Source organism: Theropithecus gelada, chromosome 4 (assembly GCF_003255815.1).
Source record: "Theropithecus gelada isolate Dixy chromosome 4, Tgel_1.0, whole genome shotgun sequence".
Lineage (NCBI taxonomy): Eukaryota > Metazoa > Chordata > Mammalia > Primates > Cercopithecidae > Theropithecus > Theropithecus gelada.
Genome location: NC_037671.1, coordinates 122,796,950 through 122,823,555, shown reverse-complemented (window position 1 = coordinate 122,823,555; position 26,606 = coordinate 122,796,950). Strand labels below are relative to the sequence as shown.

Here is a 26,606-nt window from a genome sequence, read left to right as displayed (position 1 = left end):
GTCCCTGACACAAAAGACTTCTTTTCACAGACCCCTCATCCAGGGGCGGGGCTGCTCTCCTCTCATGGTGGGCACAGGTGGTCTCCTATTTACATCTGAGCCTTGCTGTTGGCGTTCACGCCCCCAGAGGAGTCCCGCCCCGGAATCAGGCTCACTCCGTCTTCCTTTTTGAAGACAAAGTCATATTATGTGATTTCCTTTTGCTTTGCACAAATCAAGATGCCGTCCCACCAAGGCTGGGAGCTAGTTCTGCGTCTTTCAAGTCACAAGCTGATCCCTGACCTCAGGAGGACTCAGGGAGGCCCCAAGAGACCGAGGTCCTGTTCAAGCCCACGGAGATGGTGCTCAGGGAGCACTTTTCATGTGAAAAGGAGGCCACATCAGTCTCTCCCCATCTGGGGAAACCCCAAGCAAGCGAGCGAGCGGAGACTTCTCCGGGGACCCGGTCGGCCCTGGGCTCCTCTCCTGTCAATTACATCACCTTTATTTAGCCCGTGCTGCACTGAGTCATTTCTTCTGGAACAACTACAATGGATACTTTGTATCTTGTACCTAAGCACAGCCTCAAACATGTTCTCATTGGGTTTGGGCCCATGTCCTTCATTTAGCTTTTTTTTTTTTTTTTTCCTGAAACAGGGTGATAAGTATTATCTATTTATTTTTTTATTTTTATTTTTCTTGAGACAGAGTCTCGCTCTGTTACAGACTGGAGTGCAGTGGTGCAATCTCAGCTCACTGTGACCTCAGCCTCCCAGGTTCAAGCAGTTTTGCTGCCTCAGCCTCTTGGGTAGCTGGGATTACAGACATGCACCACCACACTCAGCTAATTTTTGTATTTTTAGTAGAGACGTGGTTTCACTATGTTGGCCAGGCTCGGTCTTGAACTCCTGACCTTTAGTGATCTGCCTGCCTTGGCCTCCCAAGGTGCTGGGATTATAGGTGTGAGCCACTATGCCTGGCTGAGACAGGATGATAAGTTTTAAAGAGTAAGGTCTGTGTTTATAGTGAGTGCTGGTAAATAAATTTGATGTATTTTTATTGTATTCATTTTGCAGTACAAAATATCTTACTTGGGTCCTAGGTGTCTTGATAAAAAATGGCTGAGCCAAAAATCCACGTTTTCCTTCATGACTAAAAGGGTGTGGATATTTCTCTGCCCAAATTTCACGTTGAATGGAATCCCTAATGTTGGAGGGAAGTGATTGGGTTACGGGAGTGGATTTCTCATGAATGGTTTAGCCCCATCCTCTTGACACTGTCCTCATGATAGTGAATGAGTGCTCACAAGATCTGGTTGCTGAAGTGTGTGGCGCCTCCCACACCTGCTCCTGCTCTCGCCCCCTGAGATGTCCACCCTCCCTTCGCCTTTCGCCATCTCTTTGCCTTTCGCCATAATTAGAAGCTTCCTGAGGCTTCCCCAGAAGCTGAGCAGACATCAAACCATACTTTCTCTACAGCCTGCAGAACCATGAGCCAAATAAACCTCTTTTTTTATAAATTACCCAGTCTCAGGTATTCCTTGATGGTAACCCAAGAACAGGCTATACAGTGAGCCACATGAATCCCATTAATGCAGTGCACACTGTAATCAGATTGCTTTCAAGTTCCGTCTAATTGTCTTCATTTAACATAGGTTGCAAGAACAGTTATATGTAACTGCAGTCAAACCGTAAGACGGAACAGGGTAGTTGCTAAAATAAAGCAACATATCAAGAAGTAAGTTTTGAAATTGTTTTACTAATTGAAATTGGATGATCACTTTTAACTTTATTCATAAACCTATCAAAACTTTAGACACGTTTTGCTAAGCAAAAAGACATCTTAATACAATTAAACAAATATATATGTACATGTTCACACATGGGTATGGGAAAAAAGCAAAAAACTGGTTGCTGAATTGCTTTTGTTAAGAAGCCAAACAACTGCACCTCAGTCTCTGGCAGCAGGAGCCTGAGCCTGTTCTTACAGGAGCCTGAGCCTGTTCTTGCAGGAGCCTGAGCCTGTTCTTGCAGAAGCCTGAGCCTGTTCTTGTGATAACAGACAGTTCTGAACACAAATGTGCTGGTCTTTCTTCTTCAGCTTCACCCTTTCCTGTTCTCTATCTTCAGTGTCTGTCTCGGGACCCACCTCTAACCTCCCTCGTGTCTTCCATTTCCGAAGGCAAGTTCCTTAAGTGGAACCATCTCTGTGAAAGGGGAGGCTGCAATGGTGCCGTGAAGAAAGACTGGGAATGGTTTCTGTGGAAACACAGCCAGGCCGGGCGCCACTTCTGAGTCTGATGCATTTGTCAACATATTTCCAGTCTCCTTCCATCTTCTGCTCCTTCCTCTTCCCTCTGCCGAATTTTGCTCTTCCGCAGTTCTTGAGGCACATTTTAGGCCCTGACCAACAAAGACTTAAACAAGCACAAGGGGAAAACAAAACTAGCTTAACCAGTTCACTGCTAATTATTGCCTGTTAGCATGAGAAGAAGAGCACAATTCTTCACATTTTTGGTTAAGGAAACGTTACCCACACATTCACATGTAAATTGATTCTGACCAAATTGTTTGGAGTGGGAATTTTAGTTCAGCTGTGAGCACTGTCTCTCAGGGGCTGAGAATGAGCCCAGCAATGGGCACCATCACATGCAGGAACACACATTTGCCACACACACACGCACGCAAACACAGCAACACATACACATGCGACACAACACAGACACACACACAGTGTGCATGATGCACACACACGTACACAAGGACAACACACACGTGACACCACACACATGAACACAGTGTGCACGATGCACACACACATGCACACAAGCACAGCAACACATACATGTGACACCACACACACAGTCTGCACAATGCACACGCACATACACACACAGCAACACATACACATATGACACGACACACACATGCACACAAGCACAGCAACATGTAACATGTGACACCACACACACAGTGTGCGTGATGCACACATACACACATGCACACACACAGCAGCACATACACATGTGACACCACACACATGCACGCACAGTGTGCACAGTGCACACACATGCATACACACCTCCCACACACTCACATCACAACTAAAAGACTGAGGCATCGTCCAGAGGAAACCTTTCAAAGTCATTGCATCCGCAGTGATATTGCCTATAAATCTCAGTCCATGCATTCTGTATGCAATAACTATCGCTAGCCTTATTACTGAAAATGCTATTTCTTTGTATTTCTGAGCTGAAATTTCACTAAGATTGGGGTAAACCTAACTTTAATTATTCTTGGGATGTAAGCCTCAGTTTAGGAGACTTGCACGAGGCCAATAGGTTGTGTACCTAGTATTTATATAATGCTTACCAGGTGTCAGGCACTGCTTCAAATGCTTTGTAAATATTAACTCATTTAATCTGCACAATAAATTCAGAGGGATGTGTGATTTTATAAATGAGGAAGCTTAAGGACAGAGATGTGAAGTCACGTGCCAAACGCGAGACAGCATTAGGAAGACAAGTGGCCTCTGAACTTCTTGCCTGGCTCCAAAGCTCATCTTCTCAGTCAGACCTCCTGAGGTCACCATCTCTCTGCTCGCTTACCTTCTAGTTACAACACCCACCAGGCCGGGCCCCAGAACTATTTTGTGAAAGTGTCCGTTGACCCGGTTTTCCTAAACACACCTTATATTCCTGTCTGATGCTTCTTTACTTCATGCCAGGAAGCAAAGGACTGGCTCCAACTGTCTCCAAATGCTTAGGCCTCCCCTCCGCACACAGAGGAGAGGTCTCGGTCTGTCATGGTGCTGGCATGCCCTGGGGTCCTTTTCCTATCCCACCCGCTTCCAAGATGCCATTTCCAAGACTTACCTGGTTTACAAACACCGTTCTTTTTTGTCTGAAAACTTCCAAGTTCTCCTGAAGGCCTAGGCTTTGGGAAAGATCAATTCTTGATATGCAGCTACTTCTGTGTGAAGAGGGAGAAGAGAAGGAGGAAGTGGCAGGGAGAGGAAAACCCCGTGTGTGCACATTCCAAAGCACCCACAGCCACAAACAGCAGATCTGATGTTTTATGATACCTTTTTACTAAATTATTGTGTTTCTTTCCTTCGTTCTACTGGCCCAAGTCCTAGGTGCTTACCACCAGCTGATGAGGTGGGCTTATTGGATGCCACCGAGATTTGAAACAAGAGTCTTCCAAACCAAAGTTTCGACTGTGAAGTCATTTCTTGCTTAAAAGGCCAGAGGAATCTCCTTAAAAAGGAATGGAACATCTTAGCACTCTGTATCTTTTGGCTTCAAAATAAATATTTTCCTGTAAACGGGTCCTTACTAAGTGTTAGGGTGAGTGAGTATGTGCTCTTGAAATGTGCTATGGTGGAATGAAAGCTTCAGTCACCTGCAGACATTTCCCCGATGGAGATAAGCTTCTTCCAGTCCAGGCCTGGAGTTTCCCTTACTCCATTGGAAAGGAACCCGGACTGGTGATAATGACAAGTCAGCAGTGTGGCTTTCATGCACCAGGGCCAGTGATGGAAATACCCTATTACCCAAGGCTCGCAGAGTGCTATAAACTTGGGGACGGAGGGGCCGCAATGCCTGGGGAAAAGCACAAAGCAGCCTGGAGACAAGAAACAGACTCACCAATCAAACGCTGTGCCTTTTCCCCCGGTCCCAGGATGGCTGCCCTCATGATTCTGGTGGAATCCCTGTCCTCCAGCGCCACTGTGCTGGGCTGGCAACGCCGGTGCTCTCCATTAGCTAGAAGGACAAAGAAAGATTTTAATTTAGTGTCAGAGTAAAGAAAATGCCTTCTTCCATGGAAACTGTAACACTGGCAGAGTTTTAAGTTAATGGAATCAGATATTTAAAAAGGATCTGCAGAAAGGAATTAGGAAGAATGCTTCAAAAACATTTTAAATACTGCTTAGTAGATGCTCAATGTTTACCTAAATCAAAGATGTGGTTTGCCCATATATTTATTTTAATAATTTAAAATATGTCTACATGTACTAATTATCTATATTTATCTATCTGATTTTTTTCCTCAACGACCAATACACAATGAGTGACATATGCTGCATGTGTACTGTTTTAAAGACATAATGTATATTTAGGAAAAGAGCTTTCACATTACTGCCACTTTATGGATCACTCTGCTTGGCTATCTTTTTAAATTTATAGGCCTTATTTCCCACTAAGACTGGAACACCTTCCAAAATGTTTTCTTTTTTTATACATCTATAATAAGACCAAATAACAGTAGTGGCAAATTCACCATGCTCTTGAAGCATGCGTTGGAACTCTCTCTTTGCACGGGTAAACGAGCCGCCAAACAGATCACCTGCACGGAAAGTCCTTTGCTCATTTTGTGGATCTGTGTTGCTGCCAACTTTTCCGTGTGCTCATGTTCTGAAGGAGAAGCAAGATGGCCCTGTTAAAAAGTCCTACTTGGCATTTGTCAAGGACGTTCTGCTCAGGAGAGAGACTGAGGCTTCATGTGTGAAAACCCTGCAGGCTGGGGAAGTGCAGCTCGAGCTGACCCCTTGTTCGGGGAGCTGATGAAGACACGTGCCACGGGAATGAGAAAGCTACTCCTTAAGCATCAGTAACAGAGGGTGTCATGTGGATAATACAGGGGCTGAAAAACAATAAGATTATTTGGGTGTCCCCACCCAAATCTCATCTTGAATTCCCACATGTTGTAGGAGGGACCTGGTGGGAGGTGATCGAATCATGGGAGCAGGTCTTTCCTGTGCTGTTCTCAGGACCATGAGTGGGTCTCACGATCATGAGTGGGTCTCACGAGATCTGACGGTTTTAAAAACAGGGGTTTCCCTGCACAAGCTCTCTTCTCTTGTCTGCCACCATGTGAGACGTGCCTTTCACATTCTGCCATGATTGTGAGGCCTCTCCAGCCACACAGAACTGGGTCCATTAAACCTCTTTCTTTTGTTAATTGTCTTTATCAGCAGCGTGAAAACACACTAATACAGGTGGGTTCAGACAAAGAACTGTTGGCTCCACATGGTGGCAGCTCCTGTGCCTCCCGCCTGAGCTGAGGGTCTGTGGCTGCAGGCCCAGCTCAGGAAAGGAGCTGCTGGAAACTGTGGAATGAAATGAAATAGTCCCATCTATAGTTTTTCTGGTCATCTGTTGAAAAAGACTTCAATGCTTACAAAATAACTGTTATTGGTGGTAATAGTCCAGGCCCATGACATTCTTTAATATTCGGGAGTATCAGAAATCTAAAGATTAGACCTAGTTATCAATAGAATATTTATTTAGGAACTTAAAGACATCTGGGCATTTCATGTAATGAAAGTGGCAAAACCCTCCCTCTTTGCACGGCTCTAGTATGAATCATGACTGCTATTGGAGAGGCTCTCATACTCTGTGCATGCAGATGGTGTCTGAGAGCCAGGGGACGATGGTGTCTTGCCTGGGCTTTCTCCTTTCCATCTGGCAGGTGCCAGCTTCTAACCATCTGGCAGATGCCAGCTTCTAACCAGCATCGGCTACCATGTCCACTGTCATCTATTTAGCTAATGGACAGGGAGCACCTACTGCGGGCCAAGCCCCCAACAGGCACCAGAGATTGGGTGGAGACAGACAAAACCAAGCCCAGACAAATTCAATTAGTTGTTTTATGGAGGAAAGAAACAAGGACCATGCATGAGAACAACTTGTTCTTGACGTCTTCAACCAGACACTGAGGTCAGCTCTCGTCAGCAGCTGGGTCTCCTTGAGGTTGACTGGATGGGAAGGTTGTCTGCATTTCACGTTTTAATTAATTTTAAAAGTTACTTAGATGCATTATTTCATTTACTATTTCTCATCCTGTGCCAGTGGAGAAATTGTGAAGCCCAACAGCATATATATTTTAAAATGCAGTTATAAAAAAGCATAAATACGAAAACAAAAGCAAAACAACTAACCATTATTGATTGTGTCATACTAAAACACTGTTTTAATTTTGTGGTGTGTTTTGGGGAATTTTTCCAATTTATACTCTGAAATAATGTTGTATTCAGAGCATACACCAAAAATAGGGGCCCTTTTCTTTATCCATTTAAGATTCTCTCCCTTGTTTCTATCTATTGGTCATTCACTGAACCTCTTGTCCCTTTGACTAACTGTATTTATTTTAAAGGCCTAATGAAATATTTCAAAGCAGTTATGAATAACCAGATAATCAGATGACAGATGAGTACAAGCCACTAGCAGAGGACATGAAATGTGGCGAATGCTGCCAAAGCAAAGGCTTCACTTCCATCGCTTCCTTCTCCCATTCCTCAAGTTATCACTGACTGCATTGGTGTTTATTCTTCCCAAATATCTATTCGTATTTTACTACAAATGTGTGGAGGTTTGCTCAATATTTGGTATTGATCAGTCTGTGTATTTTTTTTAACGTGTAGAAGGGGAATCTTACATTTTACATTTTTCATGACTGACTTTGTATGTTAAACATGTTCCTCGTGAGATTAATTCAGGTTGAGATGTGTAGTACTGTTTATTTATTACCCCACCAATGAATGCATTACTATTCACACAGTCTCCTGTTTTCATAGACTTTTAGTTGTTTCCAATATTTTGTCCTTCTGTCTTTATGAAAATCTGTCCCATTAGGCCCTTGTGGAAGCACTTTTTCTAGACTGGAAATCTAGGAGTGGCATAGCTGGGCCACGGAGTCATAGGAACTCATGTTTCCAACTTCAGATGCAGCCACATTTTCTCCCAGTCTTTGCAGGAATCACACTCCCATGAATGTGGAACAGTTTTCTTAACCCTTTCCAGATTTCTATTTTGCTCATAAATTCACTTATTAGTCCAGATTCTCCAGAAAAACAGAACCAATAGGATGTAGAGAGATATAAGAGGAGATGGATTAAGACCATTGGCTCCTGTAACTATAGAAGCTGAGGAGTCCCATGATCTGGCGTCTGCAAGCCAGAAAGATTCTGGTGTAGTTGAGTCTGAATCTGAGGCCTGAAGGCTGGTGAGCTGCTGGTGTTGACTGAGGAGTCCAAGACCTGAGAACCTGGAGCTCCAGTGTCCGAGGACAGGAAAGGATGGATGTTCCAGCCCAAGGAGAGGGAGGGAGTGAAGGAGGGAGGGAGAGAGGGAGAGAGAGAATGTGTATTTCTTTTCCCTGGTAAAGTCGAATATCCTGTACTCAGTTTATTGATTCAAACATTAATTTCATCCAAAAGCATCCTCACAGAGACATCCACAATAACATCTTACCAACTGTCTGAACATCCCTCAGCCTAGTCAGGTTAACACATAAGATTAGCCATCACAATTATGTTGTTTTAAAAGTACTGACATAACTAATTGTGATACCTTGTATCATAATTTTCATCATCTTTTTTCTTCTTTCTTTTGTACCTGTATTTTTGTGACTACTTTATGACCTTTGTTCTTTATTATAAGGCCTAGACAATCTTGCCACATTTTATTAAGAAAATCCTGCTGAGATTATAATGAGAAGGGCATGAAATCTATAAATTACTTTGCAGAGTTTTGAGATCTTCACAATATTGAATATTTCTATCCATGAACATGGTAAATCTTTCCATTCACTTATCTGTTTTTAATATGCCTCAAAAATTTGTAATTTTCTCCATTTCTATCTCATGAAAATTTTGTCACTTTCTGTTTTTATGGGGTTTTTTTTTTTGTTACATGTAATGTTTCTAAGTCTTGAGTTATTCTTTTTGATGGTGCAAGGGAGTATAATGGAATTTTAGCTGTGATCAATAACTATTTTAATTTTTCCTATTAACCTATTTAGAATAGTGCCTGCTCTATATTGAATACCACATGAATGTTTGTTAAAAAATAAGGAAAGCTGCTCGTTCTCTAAGTTAACTCTCAGGTAGCTCTGGCGTGATTACGACATCCTCTCTTCCTATCCTGCACCTTGCACTCCCCACTCAGTGCTAACGTGCATCTCCAGCGTAGCACTGAGTAGAAGCTGGGATCATGAGCTTCCTTGGTTTCATCTGAAGTCTTCTAGGGAATGTTGCTTCCATGTCACTGTAATTTCTCATATTTGACATGGTTACTTTAGTTAGCCATTCCTTATTGGAATAAGAGTATTCTTTTATATTTTTAGTTTGCTAATTTTTTTTTAATCTCACCATGTAGGATTTTTTTTTCTCCTTGAGTTTGTTGCCATAGTAAATTTTGAAAAGCATTAATAGATTTTCTAACCTTTTTGTCTTGCTGACTTAGAATGTACTCAACTATGTCATGATGTAAATATTTTAGTATATTTTTTCTGGATTTTCTTTCTTAACATTTTGTTTATTACTTTTGCATCTATATTCATCAATAAGATTGACATGTAATGTTTTATTTTTATGCTGTATTTTGCTGGGCTAAGATTTTGATATCATATTCAGTGATTTGGGGAGTGTTCCTCATTTCCTGGTCTCTGGAAGAATATGTGTGGTTATACAGTTATTTGCTCATTTAATGATTAACAGAACACATCTCTAAAAAGACTCTGAGCCGGGGAGATACTTCTTTTCTGTGTATACACTTTTAACATGTATTTCCATTAATAGTCATAAAGAACATTTGGCGAGGATTGAAAGGTGCCGAGGATCTGTCTGAAAACTGAATGCCATGGACAAAGTGACAACACACGGGGCAGAGGAGACGTGAGGCGACGCCGGGCAGCCTGCTCATAAATGCTCCTAAAGGGGAAAACAGAGGAATGAAGGAGCTAGTGATAATATCAACCACTAACACCTATTAAGACTTCATGGCTCTCAGGCGCTTGAGAAGTATACTTCTCCAAACACCTTAGGTTGGTGCTGTTATCTTCCTTCTACAGATAGGGAAACTGAGGCATGGTGCATTTAACTAAGAGGTCTTGGATCCCACAGTCCTTAGTGGTGGAGCCGGGATTTAAAACCAGGCAACCTGACACCCCAGCGGGTGCTCTTAACTCTGTCTCACATTTTTTACCGAGGGTGCCTGTGCCCAGCACGCTTCAGGAGGTCACTCCCTGGTGCTGAAAGAAGGCACAGGCCTTCGGGGATCAGTAAGTGACTGGCAGTATGTACAGGTAGTAGTACATGCCTGCGTATAGTCTTGTGAATTTCAAAGCATCCAGGATGAAGTTAGGGAACCAGAGGGAATGAACAAAATTCCAACTGCTTTCAGAAAGAAAGACACTAACTCAAAAAGCAGCAGTAATCAGGTTGGCATGAAATTGTGTTGGTTGTTGCATCCTGGAGGCAGTGGGGTTAGATGTGTAAAGATGTGAGGAACGGTGACAGGCACCCCCGGCTTGCCAAACACTTTCACTGTCTGAACTCAAGAACCAAACAGATCTGGATTTCATGGTATTGCCCGAGAGCAAACTGGCTACCAGGTTCCAATTACACTCACGTTCTTCATCCAAAGACCACCAGGAACGCTTGTGTCCAAAAAGTTAGATTTATTTAACTTTCTGAGACAAGCAAGAGTGGAATTAAAATGAACCAGGAAACCCTTTCAATAAGGGGGAGTTAAGAGGGGCTTCTGAAAGCACGGGGGCTTGTGCTAGGTGATTCCAGAGATTAAGGAGAGGGGAGACAATGCTGGATGGGTGAAGAATAGATTAAGGAGAGGGGAGCCAATGTTTGATGGGTGAATCCCAAAGAGAGATTAAGGAGAGGGAGCCAATGCTGGATGGATGAAGACACCGTCGTACATGTCGTCCCGAGAGGGGAGATTCAAGTGGGCGCATGTGGGCACGGATGAAGTGGCAGGTGTCCCTGTTAGTCCGAGGGGCTGCATGGTGGTATCTGATATGTGGTGGGATTGCCTCCCTCCTGCTCCAGGCCCCGCTGCAGTGTGGTCTCAGCTCAGCATCACTGCTGCCCTCTGAGCCTGGCTGGTCCTCAGGAACAGCAAGATCTGGCTGTCGGCAGAGTCTTTCCTCTTTCCGAAAACCCAGGGGTTACACAGACTCAGACAGCACAGTTTCTGCCTCGGATTCAGGCAAATTGGTTTGGCAGAAAAAACATACAAAATGTAAATTTGCATTCTTTCCTTATAGTACTTTCTCTTAGTTTCAGATAGGAATAGAAGCCATTTGTCATTTATTGATTTAGAGGTTTTTTTTTGTTTTCTGTATGTTTTCAAGACAGAAAATAACTTGTGGTTTCAGCCTAAGACTAGGCCTGGTAAAGAGTTTATGCTCATGACTTAGAGGCAGAGGGAAGGGAAGAAGATTGTGTCAAGGAAGGAGAAAGGAGGGGGAAATCTTCCCATAGATGGAAATGAAGAGAAGTCAGTGATCCTGTGAGTGGGCGACAGGAAATTTCTTGAGGGCAGGGATTATGCCTAATTCATTTTCCCCCCAAATAGCTAAAGAAATAACCAAACAGAGTAAGTGTTCACTGAATATTTATTAATGCAAACATTTATGAAATGAAGAAGGAAAGAAACAGGATAGAGATGAACCCACATTCATTAAAAAGTGTGTGATCCTGTAATGAGGTAGGTCCTGATAAAAACTGAATAATAAAGGAAAGTATCCCAACACCAAAGTAAAATCTGCAATTAGAAGCTAGGAAGAGAAACCGGGCCAATGCTTAGCTGCCTTCTTGCGCTTATCTTCTATAGTGTACATGGTTTGGGGGTCTTGGACAGGTTCCTGGGAACTACAGTAATCTGGCGCCAGCTCTCACACGTGCAATTTGCAAGGAGGTCTGTGCTTGCGCTGCTTTTTAATTTCAAGCTCATCTTTTAAAAAAATATCTACTATTATTTATCTGGCTCTGTGTCTCTCCACTTTTGTCACAGCGTTTGCAGCGTTTACGTCTTAACGTGTTTGAAGAGTTTTTATCCATGTATTCGACACAGTAGCTGATGCACCACCCTTCATTTGATGCAGCCAAGGTTAACCACGTCACAGTGTACCAGGCGTTTAAAAAGATGTAAGGAATTTCAATCAGGACATTGCTTTAATACAAATCATATACGTAGTGATGTTGAGGGATCAGAAGTTTGGGAAGAATGTGATTTCTCTCCGGAAAAGTCATCTCCGCAGTCCTGAGACCTGCAGCACAGCGCGGAGACAGGGTCCAGGCTCTCAGCGTCATTTCCGTTTCTCACCTCCTCAGCCCTTAGAGAGCTGCGCCTGTGCTGTGCCTGAGCAAGAGGGGAGGGGCTCTTTGGAAGGACTGGGAAACTTCGTTTAAACAATCCTGTAATTAAATCATAACTTACTGCATGCCTACTGCATGCCTGGCGGCACAGATGCATTCTCCATCCAGTACCCGAGACACCCTCTCTGTGGGCACCTCACTTGTTCCCCAGCAGTGGGGCTGGCCACCGGAGCAGCTGGCCCCCGGCAGGGCCAGGACTGAAGAGATGTCTAAAGTTAGATGCTGGAAGGTCCAATTTGCTAAAATCACTGAAAGAACTTAACATAGATGTCTACCAGATTGCAACAGTGTTGGTTACTACAATACAGTGACCTATTCAAGATAAAGTGGAACTGGGCATGGTGGCTCACGCCTGTAATCTCAGCACTTTGGGAGACCGAGGCAGGTGGATCACATGAGGTCAGGAGTTCTAGACCAGCCTGCCCAACATGGTGAAACCCTGTCTCTACTAAAAATACAAAAATTACCCAAGTATGGAGGTATGCACCTGTAGTCTCAGCTACTGGGGAGGCTGAGGCAGAAGAATTGCTTCAAAATGGGAGGCGGAGGTCGCAGTGAGCCAAGATTGTACCAATATGCTCCAGCCTGGGCAACAGAGCCAGATTCTGTCTCAAAAACGAAAAAAAAAAAAAAAAAAAAAAAAAGATAAAATCATACCTCAACATCTTTGAGACTTTAGTGATAATGAGACTGAACATTTCTTTACAAGTTTATTTATTTATTTATTTATTTATTTATTTATTTATTTATTGCTTTAAGATGTCAGAGCCTGGCGTTGTCGCCCAGGCTAGAATGCAGTGGCGCTCACTGTAGCCTCAATCTCCTCAAGCTATCCACCCACCTCAGCCTCCCACAGTGCTGGGATTACAGGCATGAGCCACTGCGCCCGGCCTACTTACTCTGAAAATATTTTTTTGCTTACATTCGTTTCCTCTTTAAAAACTGAAGTTTGTAAGGAAGTTAAGGATTCTGCATTTTTACAAGTGCTCCAGGTAATTCTGAGGCCATTCTGAGTTCCGAATTAAGATTTTCTGGATTATAGTAAAAGGAAACATCTGTTCAGAACATAAGAAATGCTTCTCTGAATTAGACGTTGTTATTTCGTTTTTGCACATAGGAAAACTGAAGCTCAGTATTAAACCGAGTTGTCAGATGCGCAGTTTATCAGTGGCAGGGCTATGCTTTATACCAGGTCTGTCTGACTCAGGAGCTGGTATTGCTCCCAACATACACTAAATATTTTCTAAAAGAAAGCCAGTATTTGCATCCACTAAATAGAATATAAAGCCAAGCTTTATATTTTTAAAAGTCTGGATTTTAAAATAGATTATTTCATAAGCCAACTGGTTAAAAATTTCTGATGTAACTGCATGAAAATTCTAACATATCCTGTCATCTTATGATTCGATGATATCTGGTTTGTTGGAGGAAAAGAGAAAATCCATAATTGGCTGTTGAGAAACTTGAGATGGGATTTGTAGTCATTAAAGCTGAGGATCAGGAGGGCTTATGCCCACAGCCAGTGGGCCCCAGGATGCTGGACACGTTCGCCCGTGATATGGGATGGGTTCACTTCTTTGTTAACAAACCCGTCACCCCAAAGCGGCTGTCTCACCTCCACTGTAAGAGAGGGTCCGCAAAGGCACAGCTGTGGGAGAGTGTCACACACTGGTGCACAGATGCCAGGGGTCCAAGACACAGAGCCACGTTTCACTCTGGTGTGATCTGCCCAGTGAGGAGTTAAACGTGTGTTCCCTACCGAGAAACAGGAAGCTATTTCTCACTTGGTAAATGTCGACATGACCTGAGTGGACGGCGTTATTCTCACTCTCCTGTCCAGAGCTCGCAGAGAGTTTGATCATCCTCCAGGAGAGTTAAGTGACCTGGCTTTAAAATGACCTTTTATGGGTTCAAGGCAAAATCAATCAATCCTGAGATGCCATTCTAACCTCTCATCCTGCTGGTCGTTTCCTTTCACTCTGAATTCCATGTAACTGACAGAGTTACACAAAGGAGGTGGAGACCCAGCCGTCAGTGGGAGCCATTTGCTGCTGGGGTCTAGGCCAGCAGCCCTTCCTTGCCTGGTGCCCGGCTGCAGCTGGCAACATCTGTGACTGACCCTAGGGATCCTTGCCTGGTGTCTGGCTACCGCTGGCAGCCTCTGTGAGTGACCCTGAGGATGAAGCACCCAACGGTGGTGAAGGAAGGTCTGTTAATGAGCAGAATGTGGAGAGACCAGCAGGAAGAGAAGCAGAGGTGGCGGCAACAACGCTTTCCACACTTTCTTGCCTCGTGGTCTCATTTTTCCCTCCGCCCTTTATCCCAGGAGAGTGTTCTCCACTATTTACAACTAAACTTGGGGCTCCCGTCCTTGCTTAGCTTTGACCAACGTCTTAGAGCATTCAGGCTTTCACCCATTTCATTGAGGAGAAGCCCAAGATTTCATTAAAACGGGGGTTTTACAAACTTCCAATGACAGAGCCTAAATCATCATCAGTGCTGATGGCTTGGATCCTCTCATGGGGCGTCTGATCCATGTTTACCGGGTGCCCGCTATGTCCTCTCCACCAGGCATGCAGCTCTGCAAAGAAGAAACACCCGGCTCATGCTCTCAGGGAGTGTGGGAAAGCCATGGAAAAGTTCTCCTGAAAAGTGAACACGCACAGCGTTAGGGGACGACTGTTAATAAATAAAATGCGTCAACTGCTTTTCATGTGTGCGTTGACTGCTGTCACCAAGGTTGGTCCTCTGCAGTGCAGTCCCAGCCTGTTTTGACCCCATTCCTATAAACACCGCAGGAAGGCACTACTTAGCTTGGTATTTGTGTCACTTAAACATGTTCCCGTTAAGCACATATTTGTGGTAATTGGGTATAATCCCCTTAGTCTAGGTTTCTCATGAAAAATGTGTGGAAGAATTCTGTGCCCCAAGCGTTGATGGGTCAGACACAGTGAATCAGAACTGTGTCCAATGCACCACCCTGCTTAATACCCACCTATGACATGTCCATCTCAATGGTGTCCAATGCATCCACCTTGTTTAATACCCACCTATGACATGTCCATCTCAATGGTGTCCAATGCACCACCCTGCTTAATACCCACCTATGGCATGTCCATCTCAATGGTGTCCAATGCACCCACCCTGGTTAATATCCACCTATGCTGTGCCCATCTCAATGACACATACATGTGTCAGAAAGTAGCTGTAATAGCATGTCTCTGGTATTTACAGTTTGGGCTGTTTTGCCTGCGATTTCTCTTACCAGAAATTACAGAACGTCCTTGGCGATGGCTCCTGCACACTTTCCCAGTGTGGTGTTGAAGGAGCAGCTTTTTAATCAGTTTCGTGACAGAGAATCTTTTCTTTTCTGCAGTTTTCCCTGAGGAGGTGGCTCTGTGCTGTTCTGGTTTTCTGTCTGTCTCGGTCTCTATACCTTTTTGAGTTGTCTTTGCAGGTTTGTTATATATTTGTGGTTACAGAAGTGCAATTTAAACCCCACTGGATGAGAAGACACACTTTGTATTTGGAGTTGAAGCTCTGAGCAGATCCCACTGGGCATAACAGGGATGCCCTGACACTTCCTATGGCTGCCATTGGTGACTCCCTGCCCTCCACTGGATAACATCATTCTGGGGTCATGATTCCCATCCATGGTCAAGAGATCCTGTGCCTTACACACGGCTCCTCTGAGAGCCACTGAAGAGCGTGGAGGAAGGGACAGCAAGGAGAGAGGGAAGCAGAGTACTGGATCTGTTTTTATACATTGGGCTTCCATTTGTGTTTGAAGTAAGGATTCTGTAACACACACGCACACACGCACACACACATACACAAAATTATAAAATCACAGCATCAGGATAACCCAGGATGTCTCATTAACCTGCGACTAAAGAGACAGGGTTATGCTAACAATAAAAGACCAGATTGTATGGGAGTTTAAAACATCTTGGCCCTCTGCAAAATGACCCTCTCACACGGGCTTGGAAAGGGTTTGAGCCAACTAGCTATGGAGCCATAACTCCTATGTGCACGGCACAGCTCCCCAGATTCCAGAGGAGAAGGCTGACTGGCTGGACACCAGAGTGGAGACCTCCTTTGCCTCCCTCATCTCTCTGGGTCAGGCACCATCAGAGGAAACCAAGGCTGTGCAGTTGTGCCTGGATGGCCTCTCAAATGTTGGTGCCATTGGAGAAGCAGAAGCACACATTTTGCAGCGTTTGAAGAGCAGGGACTACAGAGCCCCTGTATTGAGCTTAGCACTAATTTGATATTTATCAAAAGGCTTCCCTTAGGGGTTGGAGCACATGTTAAAATCCTTTTACTCTTTGCAGTTTAAAATATAACCCAGTCCCTTAAAAGCCCTCCTTGTTATTGTTCACCATGTATGCCACTGCGGGGGTGCCCCGTCCACAGGGTCTGGGGTGTGCAGTCAGGCCTCCTGTGATGGAAGGCGGTGGGAATATCAGGTACACGGGGTCAGGTGTGCAGTCAGCCCTCCTGTGATGGAAGGCGGTGGGAATATCAGGTCCACAGGGTCAGGTGTGCAGTAGGAACACCCAAAGCACAAGCTCTGCCTCGTGTGGTTCGTGAAGCAGTGCCTTTTCCTCCCAGTGCCTGATTCTCAGCTGTGTGTGCTGTCAAGGAGGCAGTGCCTTCTGCTGGCCAAGGGGTGTGGAGTGCATGTTCTTCTTGCTCACTCAGTCCTCCCTCAGCTTTTGCAGCTCTGCACCCCACGGTCTCCATCTGACACCTTGTCCCTTAGAGAAACCCTGCACCATGCTGTGTGCCGGCTCACCTCTCTGTGGGTCAGATCCATGGCCCTGGGGACCAGAGGGGTGAGGCTCCCGCTAGTAGCACTAAGGCCACGTGGACGCACAGAGGCTCCTAAGCGATGCCTGAGCCTCCTCCCGCTGGCTGAGACATGCCACCCTGTGACCTAGGCCAAGACACCCCAGCAGCCCACACACCACCCCACCAGTTCCTTGCTTTCCCTCAGCTCACAGGCATGTCCATCCTCTCCAGGAACACATCTGAGCTCTGTGCCCTGAGGTCCCACTCCTCCTCCCCCCTATTCTTTGTGACTAGAGTGTAAAGATCTGTATTCCAGGCACAGTAGTAGGTGTTGTAGCTATGGTTTCCCCACAATTTTGAGAAAGTTACTGTTGTTTTCTTCATTATGCAGAAGAAGCTGAGATTCAGAGAAGTGAAGGGAGCTGCTTAAGACCCCAGGTGTAGGGACTGACGGGACTGGACACAGCAAGCTGTTCACCATGACTGTCCTGAGCCCTTCAGACCTCAGGAGAACCTGAGGAGGCAGGTGCCGCTCTTAAGCACGTTCTGCCGCCAAGGACACCGAGCCATAGAGGAATAAAGGAACTCGCCAAAGTCACCCACGGGACAGCGGCAGACCTGGGAGGCATCGGGTGAACCCAGCAGGGCAGGTCCTGAATCTGCCCCTAAACTAGGGGCTGGTGCCTGTGGTCATTGCAGCGCACGCCACAAATGTTTCTGACAATAGTTTTGCTGGCACACAGCCACAGGCATCCACTTCACGTAGACATTGTCTGTAGCTGCTTTCAAAGCTGTAGCAGCTGAGTTGAATCATCGCAACCAAGACCGCAAAGCCCAAAATACATATTTTGGCCCTTTACAGGAAAAGGGTGCTGACCCCTGGTCTAAAGCACCAGATTGTACTGCTCCCGCTGTGTGGAAGGCCTTGACCACGGACAGAGTATTTTATCTACACGGTGGAAGGATCTCTGAGGTCCTCTTGAAACGCTCAATGTTCTACTGCGCATGCGCAGCGAGACCTTCACGGAGGCGTGAGAGCTGGACTAGGGACTGCACCTCTGGGGTGACGGCAGAGGCCGTCTAAGCTGTATATCCAGATGCACAGTTTTAACACCTGCAAGAACGCAATCTCCATCACAGCTGCCCAGGCCTGGGTCCCGCTGCACTTCCGCTTCCAGGAGAGGCATGCAGGAGCCAGCTGGGGCTGGCCAAGGGGAGACGGGCAGGAGACAGACAGCGCTCGCCACTGACGATGCTCCACCCCTGACCACCTAGACCCCTCGACTGGCAGTTATCACTCCTGCTTTTATTTCCTTTGGGATACGCTCTTTCCCAGGAGGCTCCTAGATTCTTTTTCAAGCAAGATTCTAGCAGGCGCCTCCCATCAATCTTTCAGATACATTTGGATGTGTATGACCCCAGCTGGGGCTCGACCCTGCACGTCCTAGCACCAGAGACTTATATCAGAGCTCCTTGAAGATTCCTAGCGCCGGAGTGCTCCTAAACTAAAGGTATTCCCTGGTTTCTAACAGAAGCAAATGCAAATCCTCTCCAAAGAAGAGCATTTCTTCGGCCATTTTGTATGTCTGTGTAGCAAGGCGAACCACAAAGAAGCTCACAATTAAAAGTTACCAGAAAAACCCAAAAAAGTGGTACCAGAAATGACAGTCACAGAAACCAAATCAAAAATGAGCCCAAGGAAAGAAACTATTAAACATAACCAGACATAATTAGAATAGATAACTTTTAGGAAAAAAAAAAATCAGTGAATTAAAAACTCAATAGTTGTTAAAGTGAATGATGAGAGAAGTAAAATAGAAGATTTCTCTGAAGAAATTACACAGAGATACCCAGAAATATAATGAGAAGGTAAATATAAAAGAGGTTAAGAGATGTAAAAAGTCGATTGAAAAACTCTAGCTTCAGTTTAAGCTGAGCCACAGATGAAAGAGTGAAGGGAATGGTGTGAAAGCCATACTATGGAAGAATAGTAAGAAAATAAAAAAGAAATCCACACTTGTGCATTTTCTAATAAAACTTCAGAACAGCAAAAACAAAGAGAAGATCTTAAATGCAGCTACAGAGACACGAGAAACATCTGTAATGAAATAATTTAACTGCCAGAAGATTTGTGAACAGAAACAATGAGAATTAGGAGACAGAAGAATAACCTTTTCCAAGCACCGTAAGAAAAGAATTACCAGCTGAGGATGGTATACCTAGCAAAATTAGCTTCAAGAATTACAGCAATATAAAGACATTTTAGATAACAAAAAACTAAGTCACCTGTAGGGAGAACATTATTATTAAGTATAGCGCTAGAGGATTATTTTGAAGGATTTCAGTCAGAAGAAAATAATCCTAGAACGAAGATCTGACATTAAAAAAAAAAAATTAAGAGAAAAGAGAGTGATAATTATGTGACTAAATGTAAACAACCATAATGATATAAATAACAATAATAAAATAATAATATATCTTGGGATTAAAAAAGATATGCAACTAAAATACAAGGAAACAATTGCAAATAAATTGGGAGAATGGTTAGTGAAATTAAACTTTCCTAATGCCAAAGTCTAGTCTTCCCCTTGAAAAGGTTTCAGTGATAGATTTCTTTTCTTGTGTTTTCTTTCATGGTTTTGGTATCAGGATAATTCTGAGCTTATAAAATAAGTTGAAATGTTTTCCCCTCTTTTATTTTCTGGAAGAGGTTGTATAAAATTGCTGTTAGCTCTTCTTTAAAGAAGAGAATTCTGTTAGAATCCTCCAGTGAAATCATGTGGGCCTGAAAATCTCTTTTTGGGAGATTTTTAGTTAGGCTTCAATGTCTTTAATGTTTATAAAACTCTTCCAGTTATCTATTTCATCTTGGTTGAGATGTTTCGGTTTGTGATTTTCAAGGAAGTGATTTATTTCTTCTGAGTGGTCAGACTTATGAACATAAATTGGTTGTTGCAGTCCTTTATTTTATTTAGATCACGGTAGGATCTGTAGTGATATCACTTATTTTACTCCTGATATTTCTGGTTTGTATCTTCTTTCGTTTGTCAGTCTTGCTAGAGTCTGTAAACTTCGTTGATTTTTTTGAAAAAACAGCTTTAGATTTTAATTTTTTCTATTAAATTTCTGTTTTGGTTTCACAGATTTTGCTCCCTATTATTTCCTTCTATCTACTTGATTTTAGTTTATTTTGTTGTACTTTTCTACTTTTTTGAGGCATTCACTTAATTGATTTGAAACCTTTACTGTTTTGTAGTATAAGCAATTCATGTTATAAATTTCCCTCTCAGCACTGCTTTAGCTGTGTTGCACATATTTTGAAATGCTGTATTTTCATTTTCATTCTATTCTATGTATTTTTTAAACCTTTGGAGACTTTTTCCTGACAAATGGCTCATTTAAAAGTCTGTAGTTTAATTTCCTTATGTTTAGAGATTTTCCTGTTGATTTTTAGTTATTCATTTCTAGTTTGCTTTCATTATGTTAGATAATAGACTATATGACTATAATTTTTAAATGTATTGAGATTTGTTTTATGACTCAGGATGTGGTCTATCTTAGTGAATGCTCCGTGGACACCTGTAAACATGCATATCCTGCTATTGTCGTATGGAATGTATTGGTTATGTCAATTAGATACTGTTAATTGATTGTGATTATTCAGATCCTATGTATCCTGGCTGGTTTTCTGCTTATTTATCAGTTGCTGACAAAGAGGTATTAAAATCTACAATCATAATGTTTGATTTGTCTATTTCTCCTTTCAGTTGTTGATTCATGCATTTTAAGGTGCTGTTGTTTGGTGCATATACATTTAGAATTATTATAACTTCCTGGTAGATTTATCTTTTTATCATTTTTGTAGTGTCCCTCTTTGTCTCTAGTAATTTTCTTTGCTCTGAAGTCTACTTTATTAGATATTAATAGAGTCTCTTCTGATTTTTAGATTAATGCTGCATGGTCTATCTTTGTTCATCCTTCTACTTTCAAACTGGCCATATAATTGAATTTAAAGTGAGTTGCTAATAAAGGGCATATAGGTGAGTGGCATTTTCTTTATCCACTCTGCCAATCTGTGTATTTTGATTGATGTATTTAGGTCATTTACACTTTATATAATTATTGATATGTTAGGGCTTATCTCTGTTTCCACAAGCAACTTATATCTTTCTACTTTTCTTTCATCTGAGTATGTCTTTATTTGGAGTTGAAAGTTCTTTTCATTCAGCGGTTAAATGGTGTGGGGAAAACAAGAAAAAAGCTATTGGGCTGCTTCTTTGTGGCTTTCATCATTTCAGATGATAAATCCTTCACATTTTAACTGCTGTTCACCTATAGGTAATGGGTTTCTTTCTGGTCAATTTCAAGATGCTTTTTCTTTGTGTTCATTACCTACAGGTGTGCGTTGCGCTGTGGGATTCGGCTCAAATCATCCTTCCCCCATTAGTTGTGCACACATTAACTCAGTTAATCTGTGCAATGAGGAAAGCACGTCTAGATAAGACTAACGTTTTTAAAACCACGAAGGCATGGAAAGTCAGTGATCCACAGATTAGAACGACATTCCATTGTAAAGCATCTCTAAGGGAAAGCATCCAAGATAAAAAGATAACGGCCCGAGAAAATGTTTGTAATAATGATGTTTATCAGTTGTACATCTACCTGGGTTTGGTTCTGCCATTGGTTTGGGCTCTGGAAATGGTGCCTCTGGGTCTCCTTCTTGTATGGGTAGGGGTATATCGGATGCCCTGCTGCTGTGCTCATGTTTTCCTCTTTTTTAGTTCTTAGGTACCAAACCATTCCACCTTTATCCAGCCACCATTCAGAGTCCTCCTTTGGTTGTTTCTTGCGTTATTTTCAGAGTTTCTAGTTGTAGTTATTGGTATAAGCAGGAAGAAACAGGTCTATATAAGTTTGAACCGGTCAGAAATTCTGCTAAAGCTACAGTCTCACAGAATGTCAAGGTTTATTTTAGCAGAACAAAAAATAGTGTATAAATCCTAATCAAGTATACTGAAGGCAAAGAAGAAGAAGAATTAAGAATAAGAATAATATCGAAAGTTTATGTAGAGCTGATGGTGTGCTGGGCATACACACTTACGCACATGTATATGTGCTCCCTGATTGTAGGAATCTAGGTTCCATCTTGCTGATATTCTTAAATTAATACATCGAGACCTAACCTCTTTCTTCAACTTCAGGCTTGTATCAGCTTTTGCCTCATTAAAGTCTCTATTTTGCTACGTAAACAGTTCAGACTCAACATGTCCAAACCACTTTCCATCTTCCCTGCACACCAGTTCCTCCTGCAGATCCCTCACATTTGTTAGTGATGACTTCTCCCTTCCAGCTACTCTGGTCAGAGATCCTGGAGTCATCTTCTGATGCTTCTCCTTATCTCATCACTCAGATCCAATCATCACCAAGCCCCGTTGGTGCTACCGTCAGAACATATCAAGCATCTAACCTCTCCTTTGCATTTTTCCAACTAGCCATCTTCTTAGGCCATTGTCCCTCTCATTGAATGATGGTAGCAGCCTCCTAAAGTTATCCTGCTTCACCCATTTCTCTCTTCTGCCCTTTTCAACACATCAGCCAGAAGGACCTTTTTAAGTCTGAGTCAGACGCAGTCCCTCTCCTGACTGTGTCTCCTACAACTTCCCACTCCAGCAGGGTGAAATCCCTTGCAGGGTTTTCAAGACCTCATGTAATACACCCCACAACCTCTCCTCTATCTAAGGCTGTGCATGTCCTCTCTGCCCGTTTCAGAGAGCTCTCCATTCTTCCCCACTGCTAGGTGCCAGGAGGCTGAACCTCATGACCTTTAGGTGCAGGCTCCTTGCTTTCTGTTTTCTGCTGGGTTTAGAACTGGGAACACCAAGAGGACCTCGGGATGTGGGAGAAGGGTGAAGCTGGGGAAGTCTCTCTCTCTCCCTTCTCCTCGGCCAGGTATTGGCAAGGGCTGCTCTTCTGTGTGTTCACAGATCCTGTCCAGTGGGCACCCTACAGCACAGGTTCTTGTGGGGCTCCATGGTTATACCTCGCCTTGCTTCAGGCCAAGGGTTTGGAATGGTTTGCTTAACTGATCACACCTCCACACTTCTCTTTTGAACGTGCCATCTGCTTCCTGCTAGGGCACTTATTTTCTTGCTATGCACCTCCCTGTTGTTGTTTTCATGGCCTGGCCAGGTGGTCCTCCTTCCTATCACTTTAACAACAAGCATGAATTTGAAGTTGTCATCATTTCTACGTGGAATGCGCTTCCAGACATCCATGTGCATCACTCTCCAGGCTTTCTAAACAGAAGGATTGAGTGTTGTGGATAGTGACTAACTGGGGACAGCGGTGCATACAGGAAAGGAATTTACAAAGGCAGTTTACCTTTACCTACAAGGCAAAGAAAGGAGGATTTATTAAAGAAAGTATGAAAATATGTTGCAAGGATGCAATGGGTAGATCAGCAAGAAAGATGCTGAGTTCCAGGAGATAAAAGCTTGCTGAGTATTTTATAGGATGGTCCTTGTGCTGGAGAGGGATATGTGCAGTACTGGTAACACTAAGATTGCAGTGAGCTCACTTGCATTTTTCTATCAGCTGAGGTGTCTGCTGGTAAGTCAGGCATAGGGAGATTGTGTGTTAGATGGACTATTTGTGCAGGAGGGCTGTGTGTCCTGCACCACGAAGAAAGGCAGATTTATAATTTATCTGCTTTGTCTTTTTGCTTTCCCTGCTCCCCCTAGCCTGGCTCCTTTTCCTAATCAGGACCCCACATCAGATAACACCCTCACTCCCAAGGCTGGTCATTTTGTTTAAAGTTAGAATATATCCACTTCCCACTGCAATGCTCTGGAGTCCCTTTATCTTGGCTTACTTCACATAGAAAAGCATAATTTATAACTTAACAAAAGTGAGTAGCTAAAGAAGAAAGCAGGTCATACATGACACCGTAAACTGTAAACAATAAAAGCTGAATTGGTAAAGATCTTCTAACTGGAAAGCCCCATACTGAGATGGTGTTAAATGCATCGTTTCTATAAATGTTCATGGTATTTTTATGAGGTGGACACTATTATTTCATCTTATAAATCAGTAAACAGGCTTTGAGAAAGGAATTAAATTGCCCAAGATCAAACAGCCAGTAACGTCAGGGCAGGGATTAGAAAAATTTAACAATTATAAAATTTCATGAAACATGAAAATAAGGAATACATCCTTTCAAAGCAGCTAGGAGTCGTATGTATTAGAGCAAAGGAGCAGTGAAAGTTACTGCATATTTCTTGGTACTTAGTCCACGGATCGCTTTCACAGTGTTATTATTCCTGTAAGTCACAGGACCTGACAGTTGTGAGCGTTGTTACTGCCCTAACTCCTGCAGCCTCAGCTGTGAAACACTTTCAGTATTTTTCTTTTGTTTGTTGAGCCAGTTATATATATATAAAAAAGAACTACCACAGCTAATTCTTTCTGTTTATCTAAATGCTTGTCAAAATGCCTAAGCAGTGATTTGCCGGGTTTGGGAATTACGCGTGCATATACATTTTAAATAAACTGTGGCAACAGGCCTTAGCTTTTGTGGCTCCGGCAGGCGTGAGTGAGTGTGTGTGCTCGCTCTCTCCGCATCTGCTGCTTGACATCTTTAATTTATTATTCCTGTTATATAACTTTGTTTTGGTGTTTGAACTTCCATTCCCATGACTTTATGTTGAAAAACAGTTTTAAATCTAGGATTTGCATTTCACCACAGTGATAGAGCCTGGTTATTTTTTGTTATTTGCAATATGGCATATAATATGGCAATAATCTATGTCTAGTCACCAGCCAGGGATGACAAAAGATTTATGGCATATTAAAACAAAATTGATGTTCCTCTGATGAGGGAAGTTATTGCTGGCCTAAGCAAAAAAAATGGCCAGAGTGAATTTCACAGGCTGTGCAGCCCTGGAGGCCGTGGCTCTGGTCTCTCAGCCCTGCTGACACCCAGACCCCTGCACCCTTCTGTGAAGAGCCCCTGTGATTTCGAGCCTGCAGTGTGAAGTTGCCATGACTGAGTTAGCATGTTTCAAGTCTCCTGGGTGACAGAACACATATTTGGGTCAAACTCTGAGGCACCGATGCAGCTGATGTTGAATAAATGTGACAGATTTACCTAGTTAGTGACTTTTTATGAAGGAAGAAACCTAATGCACGTGTGCGTCTTGAGACGTGTGGGCCTTCTGTCCTGTGTGCAGCTGTGTGTGCTCCCCCACTGGCCCGGCCTGCGTGCTTTTCTGCCCCGGCACTCGGCAGCTGCCCAGTCCAGCTCAAGCCAGGATTTTCCACGGCTGCCTCTGAATGGTCTCCAGGCTGCTTCCTCACCTCCTGCTGAGCTCCAAGTGCCATTGCTATGAGGGGACAGGAGCAGGGCGGGAGATTGTCCTGAGTCTTGACTCTGACTGTGCTGTGTGCAGGGTTATCACCTTTACACATCCCACTTTCTTCATCTTTACAGTGGGGACAGTAATTTTTTACCTTCTCCATCCTGAAGCAGGGGTGTGGTGGAAGATCAAAGAAAGTGCTTTAGCTTTTAAAAATAGAGAAAAAGCCAACAGTTCTTGGGTGGACATATCAGACCTGTCCCTGACAGGACAGATGGCAGCACAGCCAGACCCGCTCTGTGTCCCAAGAGCGGCCCCGGGCAGAGCAAGGTGGGGAGCCACCCCTCACCAGCCCAGCTGTTCTCACACACTCCCTCTGCAATGTCGGATGGTTCACAACAGGATCTATTGTTTTCTTTAATTTCGCCTTGTGGAAACCCTTGTATCCCTTACTCTCTTGTGCTCTTATTGAAGGTTTAATGGGTTCGTTTTGACTCCTCACATAGACTATGCTTGATAGCTCTTGCAAGCTCAACACGATGCCTGGAACAGGTAAGTGTGTGAGTGAAAAACAGTTTGGGCTGCTTTTTAATTAGAACTATTAAAAAAGAATTTTGGTTGCTTTTTAATTGGAGCAATGAAAAATCAAACGATTACCTGCTCAAACCAGAAAATTCTTAGTTTTCCAACTTAGTTTATAATTTGCTTCCTTATATCTTTGGGTTTAATTTGCTGTTCTTTTCCCAGTTTCTGGGGGCAGAAGCTCTGGGCCTTTATTCCAAAACTTTCTTCCTATTAAATATATGCAACTAAAGCTATACAGTTTTCTCTAAGCACTGCTCTAGCTCATCCCTCATGTTTTGATATGACACTTATCATTTTTCAATACAACACATTCTCAATGTCCGTCGTGCTCCTTCTATGCGTAACAACGTGGAAGTGTTTGTGCGATTATTTCAGTTATCTTTCTGTTGTGTTACAGTGTGATTGTGTTGTGCAGGAAAACAGAGTTTGTGTGATTTTACTTATCTTTTTATTTTTAATTTGTTGAGATGCGTTTTATGGTCGAGTCTGCTTTGGTAAATGTTCCTTGTTCCCTTGATAAAGAGTTGTTGTTGTTGGGTGCACTGCAGTTGTTGGGTGCCGTGTTCTGGAAAATTTAGTTGTGTCCCTCAAAGGCTATTTTTATACTTTTTTTTTTTTTTGGTTTGTTTATTCTCTCAGCTTCAGAAACAGGTGTTAAAATCCTCAACTATGCTTTTGAATATTTATCTTCCTCTGCTTAGTTACGTCTTTTTT

At 43.2% G+C, this 26,606-nt stretch overlaps 1 long non-coding RNA gene across 1 annotated transcript in view; it reads right to left on the bottom strand.

Moving 5' to 3' along the window:
• Positions 1 to 4,133: 4,133 nt before the first annotated feature.
• Positions 4,134 to 26,606, bottom strand: part of LOC112623259 — a 35,031-nt gene continuing 12,558 nt past the window's right edge. Inside the window, exon 4 of the long non-coding RNA XR_003119113.1 lies at positions 4,134 to 4,237. This is a non-coding gene — a long non-coding RNA (uncharacterized LOC112623259). The remainder of the gene's footprint in view (positions 4,238 to 26,606) is intronic.